Here is a 13,789-nt window from a genome sequence, read left to right as displayed (position 1 = left end):
CAGTAATGTTTGTGGTTCACAGTGGTCATTTATATTTCATCTGTTTAACTCTCTCTTACATGACAATCACATATAAACAGTTAAAAACTGAGTGGCAGTGTGGAATGGGTGATGAATACAGTGGTAACCACAGAACTGTTCAGTAAATGACCTGTACAAATGTAAGTGAGCAGTAAGGAGGCGGACGCAAGAGCGGAGAAGAACAAGATTTATTATGGGCAAATCCAAAATCAGAGTCATTGTAGCAGTCCAGGGTGATGGAGCCAACACGGAGAGTACGTGGATACATGAGCAAACAAACAAAACACACGAAGGCAAACAGGTGAAGCAGGCTATAACAAAGGCTAGGAAACACAAAGTACAAACTTAAATACCTGCATATACGGGTCACCAAACACATTGAAGCCTAACAACCACCATGAACACGCAAATGCCATGAACAGCCAAGACAAGGGCAAGAAGACAGTGTTTAAATACATGAACTAAACGAGGGACAGGTGTGGAAAATCAAACGAGGGGCGGAGAAAATGAAACTACGGAATGGAACTAAAATACACAAGATGGAACACATGGAGCACAGAAGCTGGGAGGGACTAACCGTGACAACATGTTGCTATGGTAATTGGGTTTCTTTTTTTGGAGGGGAATTTATTGGTGTAGAATCATAGCTGAGGAATGGATCCTAGACCTCCGTACGAGACCTCACCATGTCAGTTGTTTATCATGAAGCACAGGGTGAAGTAGTGGTCGACCGATTCATTGGCCAATTAAATGTCTTTTTTATAATCAGCACTGGCATTGTTCTTTTCCTTCCTGCCGTTGACTGAGAAGGTTGGGCGGGGGGTGAGGGGTGGGTCTTCTTTATTTATTTTTGATTACCTGTGGAGATTTTTATTTAAAATAAGTGCCCTGTTGACAGAGTACAAATATACTTAAGCAAACAGTGCAGAAAATAACAGTGTTAAATGTTCATTTAAGTTGTCTCAGTTGATACCATTAAAAAATAAGAGACCACTACAAAATTAACAGTTTCTCTCGTTTTACAATTGATGTGTATGTGTTTGACCAGGCTGAGCAGTTTTGTTTTATTCTATAAATTAGTGGCAACATTTCTTCCAAATTCCAGATAAATATATTGTATTTTAGAGCATGAAAATGAAATGACTAATGGTCAAAAGAACAAAACAGTTACAGAAATTTCAGACCACAAATAATGCAAAGAAAACAAGCTCATATTCATTTATAAACAACACAGTACTAATATTTCAACATAGAATGAGTCAAGAAATCAATATTTGGTGGAATAAACCTGATTTTTAATCACAGCTTTCATGCGTCTTGGCATGCTTTCCACCAGTCTTTCACATTGCTGTTGGGTAACTTTACGCCACGCCTGGCAAAGAAATTCCAGGAGCTCAGCTTTGTTTGATGGCTTGTGACCATCCAGCTTCCTTTTGATCACATTCCAGAGGTTTTCAATGGGGTTCAGGTCTGGAGATTGGGCTGACCATGATAGGATCTTGATCTGGTGGTACATCATCCACACTTTGATGTGTGACATGGAGCATTACCCTGTTGAAAAAACAATCATCAGAGTTGGGGAACATTATCAGAGCAGAAGGAAGCAAGTTTTCTTCCAGCAGTTTGGTAAGTGGCTTGATTTATGTGTCCTTCACAAAGAGAAATCTTCCCGATTCCAGCCTTGCTGAAACACCCCCAAATCATCACTGATCATGCACCAAATTTCACAGTGGGTGCAAGACACTCTGGCTTGTGGGCTTCTCCAGGTCTCTGTCTAACCATTACATGACCAGGTGTTGGACAAAGTTGAAAATTGCACTCATCAGAGAAGATGACCTTACTCCAGTCCTCTACAGTCCAATCCTTATGGTCTTTTGCAAACTTCAGTCTGGTTCTTCTTTGCTTCTCATTGATGAAGGGCTTTTTTCTAGCTTTGCATGACTTCAGCCCTGCCTCCAGAAGCCTGTTTCGAACCGTCCTCACTGTGGAATTCACCCCAGCTGCTGCATGCCATTCTTTTTGTAGGTCACTTGATGTCATCTTACGGTTATTAAGTGACATTCGAATTAGGTGGCGACCATCACAGTTGGTAGAGAGTCGTTTTTGACCTCTGCCAGTTTGGAGCTGTTGTTGTCCCATGTGTTTGCTGCTTGACTGGATACTTATGAACCGCAGTTTTTGAAATTTTCAAGATAGAAGCAACCTGATGCTCACTGTATCCCTCTGCCAGTAAAGCTTTCCTCATTAAGAAACTTTCTTTTCAACTCTTTTGGCATGGTCTGTAGCTGTATTTTGACTATACTTATTTTTGGGTAGTCCTAGCACTGCTTTTCCCATCCAGCTGGTTCTATAACAAGAGAATAGTGATGACAGCAGCAGTGGTTTTTATCCTGTTGCTCGTTAGAACAGGATTTTGTTAAGGTGATCACCTATTCAGCATCTCATTAAGTAGAATGAGGTGTGTCTGTGAAGGATTTCAACAAACACTTGAATGGAAGGGCTGCTGTACATGTGGAGATGCTGATTTAAGAAATAATTGGAGTGGTCTCTTATTTTTTTCTGGAGCTGTATATTGTCCAGTTAAAGCGCTGCTTTCTTTTCACCCAATAGGATCGACAATTTGTCAGTGTTTAATAGATACTTAGAGTTGGGGTGGGTCGTCTCAAATTTTGTAAAGTAAATTTGTTGTGTTTGACTGAATGTTTCACATTCAGTGAGAAAGTGCAGCTCTGTCTCTACAGTGTCATTTTTACACTGCTGACAGAGTCTCTGTTCTTCTGCAGACTGCATGACTTATATTGGCTGGTCTGGATGGGCAGGCTGTGTTCCCTGAGTCTGTACTTTGTCAACGTGTTTCTGTGTTTAATGTCACTCACTTTGTACAGGTAGTCTGCTACAGTGTAGTAACATTTTAGGGTCAGATAACAGTGCATTTTGCTTTGAGTTTGTGTTTGTGTGTTCCAACGGGTAATGTAGTTTAGCTTTTGTAGTGTTATCATTTGGTTTGGTCTGATTGTTTGTATTTCAGACTGTTCCTTGTGTGTTACAGTGTTAGTGTTTGTTAATGAACTCAGTGTCAGGACCAGCTATGTGAGGGGACCTGCTGTGTGACGGGACCAGCTGTGTGAGGGGACCTGCTGTGTGAGGGAACCAGCTGTGTGAAGGGACTCTTTTCTCTGCTCAGCTCTTGGCAATGCAGGGCTTTATAGTGGTACCAGTGGTAGTCACCGTTTTTTATAGTATAGCCAGTATTTAATAATCCTTTTTTGAATTTGGAATAATAGTGTAAATTGGCCTAATTCAGCTCTACAGGCATTATTTGTTGTTTTCCTGTGCACTTTCAGGATATTTTTACAAAATTCAGAGTGCATAATTTCAGCTGGGTGTTTGTTCCATTATGAGTAGCCCTCACACTTCACAACCATACAGCAGAATTGGTTGTATGATAGACTGGAATATTTTGAGCCAAATTTGAATTGGTATTTGATTGTGAATTTGAAGTTTGATTGCACAGAATGCCCTGCGTGTTTTCTCTCTCAGTTGACTGACTGCTGGATTGAAGTTTCCAGTTGAATGAATCTTTAATCCTGAGTAATTGTAATTTGTACAGGTTTCTAGTGTTTGTTTCCATAATGTGAAACTTGTGTGGTGTGTTTGCCTGAGATCTGGCTCTTTTTGGAAAATGATGGTTTTGGTCTTTTTCAGGAATTTTTTACTTGTGTGTTTAATCATTTCATTTCAAATGCCATCAGACCCACTTGCTTTTTTTGGTTTTAAGAGTAGAAATTTGATTTCTAAGTTCCTGCTCAGTAGTGGGTGAGTCCAAGCGATTCTAGAAGTCCTTTATTGTTAGTTCTAATATATTAAATTTTTCAGTTATATGCTTTTGTTCAGGTCTTGTATTTCTGAGTAATTGATTGTAAAGAGATTTAATATGTATTATCAAATATGTGTTTTGAAAAGCCAATTCTTCTTATTTAGATTTATTAAGAGTGTTCAAGAAATGTGTGTAAAAGTGTTTGAATTTCTTGAGAGTTGATTGCTTTCTGGAACTCCTCTGTGCTGTTTTGGGCCCATCTGTATCGTCTCCTGATATTAAACAGCTTACTGGTCTGTGTGGGTGCAGCACTGTTAGTCTCTGTCGTATTAATGAACAGTGATTTTGCTGTGATCAGACAGAGGGGTTAGTAGCTTTACAGTGAATGTACTGAGAGAGAAAGGATCTAAATATGTTATCATGTAATCCACCGTATTGCCAAGAGGTGAGCAAAAGGTGGATCTCCCCAAAGAGTCCCCTCATAACCTACTGTTGACAATGTACAGACCCAGATTTTGACAGAGCTGCAGGAGGTCTTTTCTATTCCTGTTTACCTGTGTGTCAGAATGATATCAGGAAAGAAACGTTTCCTTGTATTAACAGCCCTGTGGATCTCGAGAAATGTGTACTTTGAAAATGATCAGAACATTCTTGGAAAATACGAAACATGCCAAAGGGGTTCGGGTGGAAGAGGACTTTCCAGATCTGGCAGGTTTTATACAGTCTTTTCAGTGTTTGAGAAGCAATTTATAGGAGGAAGGTTTTACTGATCTAAACCTGCAACTTAACGATGAAGGTAAGAAGATTGCTTAATTTTTGTGTCACTTTTTTGTTTAGATTTAACGTTCATTTTCAAAATGAGTGTGTGCGGTGTGGCAACACTTAATGGGGCCAGGGATGTGAATAAAAGAACACAGTTTTTTCAGGTAATCAAATTTAAAGGAAATGATGTAGATTTTGCTCAAGTAACTCATAGTGATAGACAGAATGAAGCAGACTGGCCGAGAGAGTGAGAAGGTAAAGCCTTCCTTAGTCACAACAGCACCATGTCTGGGGGCGTGGCTGTGTCATGTCTGGGGGCGTGGCTGTGCCCCTTACCAACAGCTGGGTTCCACAATTTGTAGTGGAGGATATTGAGGATCTTAAAGTAAAAAAAAACAAAACTAGCCAACCTGCTTGAGGTAAAGGCACAGGGGGCCCTGGTCTGCTCTCATTTTCAGAACGTGACACAGATGTACTCTCTGTCCAAGTTCTTCTTTGGTTTAGAGCATAAACATGGTCAGAGCAGATGGCTACATGCCTTGAAGTCTGGTACTGTACTCTCAGATCCTGTGGAGATTCGTAGAAGAGCAGCACAGTTTTAAACTAGTATGTATACCAGCAAATATAGATCACACCAAGAGATGGAAAATATTTACTTAGATGGTTCTCCTCAGGTAGAAGAAGAGGCTGTATTGGGTCTCGAGGGGCCACTCTCCCTGGTGGAGTTGCAGGTTCCCCTTCAGATCATGGAGGGTGGGAAAGCCCCAGGTATTGATGGACTGCCAGTGGAGTTTTACAAATCCTTCTGGTCTGTGGGTGGAGAGGATGTGCTGAACGATGAACAACAGTCTCACAAAAGGAAGCACTCTTTATTTGTGGGTATAATATCACACAGAAAAAGAAACACAATGTCAACTTCTGAATTTAATAAGATGACAGTGTGGCTCAGTAGGAAGTGTTTGAGGGTCAGAGTGACAGTAGTATTGTAAAGGTGGTGAAGAGTCGTATAATGTTAGATTTTAAGTTTTATTCTGCTATAAATGATATGACTACTTTTGAAAATATTTGGGGTTACAGTGATGTTTTGTCAAAGATGAGGGAGTGTTTTTTGACGTTTCTTTAAATTTTCTTTTTCCTTTTTAAAACTGTATGGTGTGTTTGAATGTACTTGTATATAATTGTTTAATAAAGTTTATTGAGAAATCTCAAAATTTCTCTCTGTCCTTCTCCATCTGGGTCCGCATGGGAGTCTCTCTCTCTCTCTCTCTCCCCCTTCTACATCTGGAGTCCAGGTCTCGGAGAGAGAGAGAGAGAGAGAGAGAGAGAGAGAGAGAGAGAGAGAGAGAGAGGCGACCCAGACTCCAGTTTGAGGGAGAGACAGAGGGAGAGAGAGAGGGATGGTTGCACAGGCACCCAGACTCCAGTTGGAGTGAGAGAGAGAGAGAGAGAGAGAGAGAGAAATAGAGGGAGAGAGAGAAAGAGGGTGAGCCACACAGGGATCCAAACTCCAGATGGAAAGAGAGAGAGAGAGAGAGAGAGAGAGAGAGAGAGAGAGAGAGAGAGAGAGAGAGAGAGAGAGAGTAATAGAAATGAGAGGGAGGGCCAAACAGGACTACAGATGTAGGGAGAGAGAGGGAGGGGACCAGGACTCCAGATGGAGAAGTGGAGACTCTCTCCCTCCATTCAGAGTCTGTCACAGTGTAGCCCTCCCTCTCTCTCTCTCTCTCTCTCTCTCTCTCTCTCTCTCTCTCTTTCTTTCTCTCCTTGTCTCTCCCTCCATCAGGACTCTTGGTCCCTGTGTGGATCTCCCTCTCTCTTGCCAAAGCTTTGATAAAGACATTAACACTAACAGCAGATGACAACAACAATATTATAACCGTTTACAATATTAGTAGCAACAACAATAATAATAAAACTACAATAATACACCTAATACCAATACCAATAATAATAATAATAATAATAATAATAATAATAACAATAATAATAATAATGTTAATAATAATAATAATGTCTTTGTGTCTCTGGTATCTGACTTGGTCACTCACTGTCCCTCAGACTTGTGGCAGGAGTGAACATACAGCGCTGCCAGTGTGCTGAACTCTTTATGTTCACCAACAACATACGGCAGCTTCTCCTCATCAAGGAGGTTTTTAAACTCAGGGAATATGTGGCTAATTTTCTTAAAGAATTTAGTTCTAATCTAATGTTATACAGTCATTTAGAAAGTGTAGCTTTGTCTGGATCTTATAGTCCTGGCACTGCTGATACAGTCTCTGCTCTTCAGGTAAACAGGACTGTTTATGTCTGCTGGTCTCTATGGCCAGGCGGTGGTCACTGAGTCTGTACTTGGTCAGGGTGGATCTCAGTTTTGGATCAAACCATGTTCTTAGGTAATCTGACATGCTGTACCTTTGATTTAGGGCCAGATAACATAGTGATTGAGTTTCCAATAAGTGATGTTATTTTGCTTGAATTGTTTTGTAATTTTGATGATTCTGATTGGGTTTGCTGTTATTTTCTGGTCCTGAGCATGTGTAGTGTTAGTGTGTGTTAGTGTAGTGTTACTGTGTTAATGCTGAACTGTATTACCAGACCAGCTGAGTGAGGTGACTGTTCTCTTTGCTCAGCTCTTGGTACTCCAGACCCTTAGAATGATATAAGTTTGGCTCGCTGTGTTGTAAATGTGTCCAGAATTTAATTGCCCTTGCTTCTGTCTTTATTATTAATAGATCTCTGCCCAGCTCTGCCCCGTGTGCTTTGTTTGTGGTGTTCCTGTGCACCTTTAATGATGTTGCTCCACTTAAGAATACAATCATTAGGGACAAAAAATTAGTACCTTGGTATAATGAGCACATTCACAATTTAAATCAAAACACTCTCCTCACATGATGCAGAAAAGATGGTCCATGCATTTATTACATCAAGATTGGACTACTGTAATGCACTAATATCTGGTGGATATCCAAGTGGATACATAATAAAAGGTTTTTATTGGCTCCCAGTGCTCCAGTGCAAAATAAAATCCACATCCCATCAAAAACATACAAAAATGTTCAAAAAAGGAAAGTTTAGCATTTACAATGATAAAAGTCCTGCAATCTTAAATTCTCCAATATCAATCAACTTCAAAACATCACTCTCTTGAATTTTCCCTTAGAAACTTAAATATGGAAAAACAGCAAATTAGGTGATGTCACTTCCTGTCTTTGGGCAGGCATATTCCCCATAAAAGTCCCCTTTAACACAGACTATGGTTTCTTTTCCCTCCAAAACAACATGGAAGCCTCTCCACAAAAATGAGTTATTTTTCTCTTAATCTACTTCTGTTTTACCTACTTCAATCAAATATACAGACTTTCCTGGCTAGATAAACATTATACGTAAACTCTAGAAACATATTATAAGAACAATATTTCATCTCAAATACTTACAATAAATTTCTATAATACATTTCACTCATACTGTGTACAACATCTGTAACTGTGTCACTCCAACACTCAGAAAACAGAATGAAAATCCCTTCAGTTTCCAAAGATTTCCACCTTTAATGTGTAGATTTGTACAGAGTTTAACACAGTGAGGTTATGATTCCACAGCATGTGTAACTTGTAGAACAGTATTTATGTCATATGTACAGAAATCAACTGCAGCTCAGTCTTTTATTTGAGCATCATTTTTAGTGTGTGGGTGTGTGAGAGAGGGAGAGGTTTACAGTGTGTGTGTGTGTGTGTGTGTGTGTGTGTGTGTATATGTGTGTGTGTCTGTGTGTGAAAGAGAGTGAGAGGTATAGAGTGAATGACAGAGAGAGATGTGTAGCATGTATGTGTGAGAAAGAAGTGTAGTGTGTGTAAGAGTGTGTGTGAGAGGTGTGTGTGTGTGTGTGTGTATGTGTATGAGAGAATGATAAAGGTGTATTTTGTGTGTGTGTGTGAGAGAGAGAGAGAGAGAGAGAGAGAGAGAGGTGTTTTGTGTGTGTGTGTGTGTGTGTGTGTGTGTGCGTGCATACGTTTGTGTAAGACACTTGTTGTGTGTGTGTGTGTGTGTGAGAGAGAGAGAGAGAAAGAGAGAGAGAGGTGGGGGTGTTTTGTATGTGTGTGCATACGTTTGCATAAGAGACCTGTAGTGTGTGTGTGTGTCACAGAGATGTACTGTGTGTTTGTGTGTGAGAGGTGTGTGTTCGTATGAGTGAGTGGTGTGTGCATGAAAGAGTGAGAGGTATAGAGTGTATGACAGAGATCTGTATCGTGTATGTGTGAGAGAGAGGTGTGGCTGTGTGTGAGAGAAAAATAACAGGTGTATTTTGTGGCATGTGTGTGTGTGTGTGTGTGAGAGAGAGAAACACACACAAGGGTGTAGTGTGTGTGTGTGTGTGTGTGTGTGTGTGCGCATGTGTGAAGAGATAGGTATAGAGTGTGTTTGTGTGTATGAGAGAAAGAGCAAAGTGTGTGTGTGTGTGTGTGTGTGTGTGTGTGTGTGTGAGACAGACAGAAAGAGAGAGGTGTGTGTGTACGTGTAAGGAAATTTGTGTATTATGATGTCCACTAGTTGTGTGTGTAGAGGAGTGTGTGAGAGATAGGGGTGTATTTTGTGTGTGTGTGTGTGTGTGTGTGAGTGTGTGTGCAAGCGTGCAAGAGTGCGTGCAAGAGAGGTGTAGAGTGCGTGTGTGTATGTGAGAGAAAGAGCAAAGTGTGTGTGTGTGACAGAGGTCTGTGTGTGTCGGTCTGTGTGTGTCTGTCTGTGTGTGTCTGTCTGTGTGTGTCTGTCTGTGTGTGTCTGTCTGTGTGTGTCTGTCTGTGTTTTTTACTCAGCAGGCATGTGTGTATGATGTTCACCAGTTGTGTGTGTAGAGGAGTGTGTGTTTCCCTGCAGACTCAGGTGTTCCTCCAGGACACAGGAGGCTATTCTAGCTCACACACACACACTGAGGAGTCAGAACCAACCCAAAACCCTGCATAGAGGGGCTCAGTGAATGTGGAGTGGAGTGTGTGTAAGTGTGTGAGTGTGTGTGTGTGAGAGGAGACGCTGTAGAAGGACAGAGTGCCGGCGGGCCAGTCCAGATACAGTCCTACCCTGTTGGAGCTGGAGGGGGCAGAGATGACAGTTCCCTTCTTATTGTGCCAGACAGTGTATCTGTTATCAGAGCAGCTCAGACTCCAGGACTTTACATTACGTCCAAACACACAGTCATCACTGCGTCCTTTCCTGCTGATTCCTTTATATGTCACTGATATTTCAGCCCTCCTCCCACTCCACTCAACCTCCCAGTAACAGCGTCCAGTCAGACTCTCTCTACACACAACCTGCTCACAGTAATCAAATCTCTCTGGATAATCAGGATATGACTGCTGTTCCTCCACACGTGTCACCTTTCTGTTCCCCTCAGACAGAGAGAGACGTGTGTGTACTGTGTTTGGATCCAGTGTGAGATCACTCGCATCTGCACACAAGAAGACACATTAGAGGAGAGATCACAAATACTGGGTGTGTGTGTGAGTGAGTGTGTGTGAGCGTGTACATTATATTTGCTTCTTACATTTTCTTCGTTTGATCTCCCCTGCGTGTTCCAGCCTAAAGAAACAGACACACACACACAGATAATAGTTCTGTCTCTCTCTGTCTCTCTCTCTCTCTCTCTCTCTCTCTCTCTCTCTCTCTCTCTCTCTCTCTCTCTCTCACACACAGTTAATAGTTCTGCCTTTCTGTTTCTCTCTCACACACACACAGATAATAGTTCTGTCTTTCTCTCTCTCTCTTTCTGTCACACACAAAGATAATAGTTCTGTCTCTCTCTCTCTCTCTCTCTCTCTCTCTCTCTTTCTGTCTCTCTGTCTCACACACAGATATTAGTTCTGTCTCTCTCTCACACAGATAATAGTTCTGTCTTTCTCTCTCTCTCACACACACGCAGATAATAGTTCTGTCTCTCTCTCTCTCTCTCTGTCTCTCACAGGTAATAGTTCTGTCTCTCTCGCTCTCTTTCACATACACACACAGATGATAGTTCTGTCTCTCTCTGTCTCACACACAGATAATAGTTCTCTCTCTCTCTCTCACACAGATAATAGTTCTGTCTCTCTCTCTTGGTCTCACACAGATAATAGTTCTGTCTCTATCTCTGTCTCACACACAGAGATAACAGTTCTCTCTCTCTCTCTCTCTCTCTCTCTCTGTCTCACAAACAGATAATAGTTCTGTCTCTCTCTCTCACACACAGATAATAGTTCTCTCTCTCACACCCACACACAGAAATAGGATTCTCTGACTCCCTCTCTCACACTGAAAGGCCTGGATTTGTTGCACAGGTGGCATCCTATCACGGTACCAAGCTGGAATGCACTGAGCCCCTGAGAGTGACCCATTCTTTCACTAATGTTAGTAGAAGCAGTCTGGATGCCTGGGTGCTTGGCTTTATACACCTGTGGCCATGGAAGAGATTGGAACACCTGCGTTCAATGATTATATTTCAATCATAGATTGAAAGTTCAAAAATTATTTAGATCATAGACTGGAATTTCAGTTCAAATTTATCAATTAAAGGGATGAAGGTGTTTTGAGGGTTGGAAGTTATGATATACTGCAGTACAGCAGTTACTGGACATCAACACTAGAGGGCTGTATTAGAGTACAGCCCCACTAGAGGGCAGTATTACTGTACATCCCCACTAGAGGGCAGTGTTACACCACATCACCACTAGAGGGCAGTGTTACTGCACATCACAACTAGAGGGCAGTATTAACACTAACCTGAACACAAGATTCATCATGATTGTTTTACAGATTTCTACAGTTAACAAACATTTGTCAATTCTGGATTCACTTTTTCAGAACCCATCACACAGTTTGAACTGCAGTGATTTATATGGACTGAACTGTGCATCAGTTTTCATTACGTTATACATTTATATGTATTCTGATATCTTTGAAATTTTCAATTCTGAATACACCTTTACATGTATTGAGATGGCTTACATCACTACTACAGTTCACTATGAACACACTCACAATAACAGCACACACTGTACTAGAATTCACTATAACACGCTCACAATAACAGCACAGTGTACCACAATTCATTATAACACTCACAATAACAGCACACTGTACTACAGTATGACACTGTATGTATTTGAGAAATAAGACCATATGTGTGTCATAAATGACACTGTATGTATTTGAGGAATAAGATCGTGTGTGTCTTATATGACACTATGTATTTGAGGAATAAGATTGTGTGTGTCTTATATGACACTATGTATTTGAGGAATAAGATCGTGTGTCTCAAGTATGACACTATGTATTTGAGGAATAAGATCGTGTTTCTCATGTATGACACTGTATGTATATGAGGAATAAGAACACGTGTGTCATGTATGACACTGTATCTATTTAAGTAATACTGAAGTATAAAGTAGTCTGTTTTGTAGAAGTGGGTCAGAGGAGATTGGACTGGCTGTTCCTCTCACATACATGAAAATTATTAAAGTGACTGAACCTCATATCTGTGTCTGCTGTTATGGGTGATTATTTGACATATGTCTCAAATTTGGAGTGTGTGTTCACACCAAACACAGTGTGTTTAAGGGGATTTCTACATACCTGAGTGTGTCCAGTCTGCAGTGGGGATCCTCCAGTCTAGCAGAGAGCAGCTTCCCTCCTGACTCTCCTGGGTGGTTGTACGTCAGGTCCAATTCTTTCAGGTGGGAGGGGTTTGACCTCAGAGCTGAAGCCAGAGAAGAACAGCCTTCCTCTGTGACCAAACAGTCAGACAGTCTGCAGAAAGGAGGGAAACAGGTAGAGAGAGACAAAGAGAGTGAGATGCACTTCCAGACCAGCATGCATGGGGCAGCTAGAGAGGCTGGTAACTGTAGTGGAGGTTCCTCCACTCTCATCTCCAAGATGGCGTCCTCCATGGCAGATGGCTTTGTTCGCTCTTCTCCAGATCGCTGCTGTCTGTGTTTATTTTAGCTCTTATTTTTATTCAGCCCTTCAGAACTCTAGTGCACTATTAACCTACATCAGAAGACCCCTAAAGCTGGACTTACATTGTGTGATTTCAGTGGTCTTATAAGACTGTTACATGTCAGACTGTATGAGATGATGCCAGTAAACTCTTGGCAGAATTCTACATCTGGCTGTGATAACAGGAGTAAAAACACTGTCACATTTCTGGACCTGTGAATCAGAGAAAGCTGTTTAATGACATTCGTAATATAGAGACAGGACCAGTGACAATGCAGAGATAAATTCTAAGAATCCTAAGCGATGTATACTTATATATATGTGTGGGGGTTTTGTTTATGCCATTAAAACAAGTGTAAACAACAGTCCTGTAATCTAGGACTCTTTTCTTTAGGAAGAAGCTGATTCCTGCTCTATTAGTGGAGAAATTGAATTCTAGCACAAAGATGTGGCCAAATGCTTATTCCCAGTGATTTTCACTAGAAAGCTCATCTTGTTATTTAGATACAAGAAGAATATTTATTGAATATAACAAATCTCACCTGAGTATCTCCAGTTTACATTGTGAACTCTTCAGTCCAGCAGAGAGCTTCTCCACTCCTGAATTGTTCAGGTCATTGTTACTAAGGTCCAGTTCCCTCAGGAGGGAGTTTGGCAGTTGCAAAGCTGATGCCAGATTTTCACAAGTGTTTTCCCCAAGATTACAGATAGCTAGACTGCAAGTAGATACAACAGACATTACAGTATACCCTACAGTAGATACAACAGACAATACAATATAACCTACAGTAGATACAACAGATATCACAATATACTCTACAGTAGATACAACAGATATCACAAGATACCCTACAGTACATACAACAAATATTACAATATACCCTACAGTAGATACAACAGATATTACAATATACCCTATAGTAGATACAACAAATATCACAATATACCCTACAGTAGATACAACAGATATCACAACATACTCTATAGTATATATTGTAGTGGAATTGTTTTGGCATTATGTGAGATTTCTGAGAAACAGATATCCAAAATCAGCATATTGTAAATGAGTACATGAATTCCCCTAATAGTAGTATGAGTTTAATATGGGATTATTAAACTTCTGCGTGCTGTCCTGACAGCAGAGTCCCTCGCAGTCTTCAAACACCAACTGAAGACCCATCTGTTTGTGGAATATTTAAATGACCACTGATCCTGCCCCTATGTTGA

The sequence above is a fragment of the Electrophorus electricus genome (genome assembly GCF_013358815.1).
Source record: "Electrophorus electricus isolate fEleEle1 chromosome 5 unlocalized genomic scaffold, fEleEle1.pri SUPER_5_unloc_5, whole genome shotgun sequence".
Lineage (NCBI taxonomy): Eukaryota > Metazoa > Chordata > Actinopteri > Gymnotiformes > Gymnotidae > Electrophorus > Electrophorus electricus.
The sequence above is the reverse complement of the archived record's forward strand: the minus strand, read 5'-3'. Positions refer to the sequence as shown.